At 50.1% G+C, this 2418-nt stretch overlaps 1 protein-coding gene across 4 annotated transcripts in view; it reads left to right on the top strand.

The window, feature by feature from the left end:
- Positions 1 to 19: 19 nt before the first annotated feature.
- The window catches only part of USP8 (ubiquitin specific peptidase 8), a 61685-nt gene continuing 59286 nt past the window's right edge, over positions 20 to 2418 (top strand). For 2 of the 4 annotated variants that reach the window (XM_005863946.2, XM_005863947.2), the window contains exon 1: positions 20 to 166. The gene's annotated coding sequence lies outside the window, so the exon portion shown is untranslated. The remainder of the gene's footprint in view (positions 167 to 2418) is intronic. The other 2 variants (XM_014537801.1, XM_014537800.1) reach the window with 1 other exon arrangement.

Below are 2418 nucleotides of genomic sequence, written 5' to 3'. Positions count from 1 at the left end.
TCCGTGGCGTCAGAGGCGAGACGCGTCGCAGCGCAGTGCAAACTGGGAAAGGGGGATGAGCTGGGCTGGCTTCGTCGGGGTGGCGAAGGCTGTTTGCTCCTGAGGTTGGTGGGCGATGGGCCTTGGGCGAGGAGGCCGGCGGTAGTGGAGCGCGCCTGGCGCCAAGGTGAGTGCGGGTCTGGGTCCTGGCCTTCGTTCCCCGCCAGCCGTCCGCGGGGAACCCCCTTCCCTTCCTCCGGCTGCTGGTCACCCGGGAGACGAGCCCTGACGGCGGAGGGGGTGGGACCCCCGAACTTAGAATGGGCTTTGGGAGGGAGGACGCAGCCTCGACTTTCCCCCGCTGCCCGCCGACGGCTGCCCAGCGAGTTTGGTGTGGATTCCGGCTCTCCGGCCCTACAAGGTGGCCTTGACCATTCCTCCCCCTTCGTGTACACTCAGACCCGAATTTGATAGACTGCCTCTCGCTTCCGTTTTCTCCGTTTTTGCTAACGAGCTACAATCCCCGGCCTGACTGTAACCCCTCCGGGTGTTTCGCCATCCCTCCCCGGTCCCAAACGTGCTTGTAGCGAAGTCCCGAGTATGAATTTAAAGAACCTCTAAGCTCATCACAGTTAAAACTGTGACTTACCTCAAGTAAAAGCTTTTCTTTCTTAAAATGTGGCCTCCCCTAGCGTCGTGGGACAAGTGAATTTCACCTCCACTCCACCTTGGAAATTCTCAGAAACCTGAATCGCAGTGATGTTCATTTATGCATAAATCTGCAGACCACACTTCTGGGTTTATTTTGTGCCGCCGGTTCATTCTATGACCTTGAGGCAGGTCGCTTAATCACTAACAAAATGTTTACCTGAAGACAGGTGTCGCAGAGCCAAAGGGATTTAATATTTGTTAAGAGCTCAGAGAATTTAAGATGAAAGGGATTCCGCACTAATGGATGTTACTCTTTCTGAATCTGCAAGCATCCTTAGTTTGTATAGTTTCTGTTGCAGCACTTGAAATTGTGAAGTGATTACTTGTTAAGGATGTGTTCCTCTTCTAGGTTTGCTCTGTGGCTTTGCTGTGTAAGCAGATTTTGCATTTCAACAGATTTTTTTTTAAGTCGTTGAATGTCTTTCATGATGGATTCAGATAGTTTCTTATGACTCCATAGCACTTGGACCAGTTTATGTGAAAGGTGATGATGTAGGTTGTGCTTTGTCTTCATCATATTGCTATGATTGCCTTAAATGTGCATTTCCTTTTGACACATTAGATAGTAAGGACCTTATAATTGTAAACAGCAACAGCCTGTCATTAATGACATAAATATGCATTAATTGCACTTAGGTATGTATTGTATTTTTTGAGAAACAATGCATGAGAAAAACTGACAGAAAATATTTTAAACCTGTCTTTCTAGCCTTGATTTTTTATATATTTACTTGAACTTTATCATTATGGTCATTTGTTTATTAATGTGAACATAATGGAAAAGAACAAGAAAGACATTTGTGAAGTATGACAGTTGGAAAATAAATCCAGCACATCCAATTTTTTTTCCATAAAATTTCCAGCATTATATATATAAGTTGTCCCAAGAAAATGTATACAAACACTTTGAATAATTATAAAGGCATTGCTTATTAAAATACATTTCATTTTTCAAAATTGAGCTATCAGCTGTTAAAGTGTATACTTTTTTGGGGACACTGTACACACACACACACACACACACACACACACACAAAAAGACCGAGTGCACGAATTTGTGCACCTTGAAAGGAACTGTTGGCCGAAAGGCTATGGTGGGGACAGGGGTGGGTCTTAGCCCATCCTCCATGTCCCCACCCAGCTCCTCCTGCCATGGCTCTCCCCCCTCCCTCCCACCCTAGCCCCTGTCTGCTGGCAGCCCTGCTCCCGCTGCCGCCACTCCCATGCGCTGATGGCACGTGGCCCTGCTCACACCTGCTGACAGCACGGAGCTCTTGAGGCTGGCACCAGCAGCGAATGTGAGCGGGCCTGGTGCCATCAGCCAGTGTGAGCAGTGGCTGCTGGCCCCGATTGCCCCTCAGGAGCAGGGGGAGGTGGAGAAGCCCTAAGGGGTGATCAGGCCGGCAGCCACTGCTTACACCAGCTGCCAGCACCAAGTGATCAGGGCTGGCACCAAGCGCCGGCAGCGGGTGCAAGCATCAGGTGGGACCGTGGAGCACAGGAGCAAAGAATTTTTAGTAACCACCAGAGGCTTGCCCTGATGACAGCGACTGGTGCCCCGACTTGGTCTGGCACCCCGCCCTGCTCACCTGCTCCACCATCCTTGCGCAGCTGACACCTGCCATGTTCTGCGCTCTGCTGCCTGCTGCTGATGCCCGCCATGTTCCGCATACGCCCCCTGGTGGTCAGCGCACGTCATAGCTACCGGTTGTTTATTTGTTCCACCGT

This window comes from Myotis brandtii, unplaced genomic scaffold (assembly GCF_000412655.1).
Source record: "Myotis brandtii unplaced genomic scaffold, ASM41265v1 scaffold182, whole genome shotgun sequence".
Lineage (NCBI taxonomy): Eukaryota > Metazoa > Chordata > Mammalia > Chiroptera > Vespertilionidae > Myotis > Myotis brandtii.
This window is presented reverse-complemented; position numbering and strand designations above follow the sequence as displayed.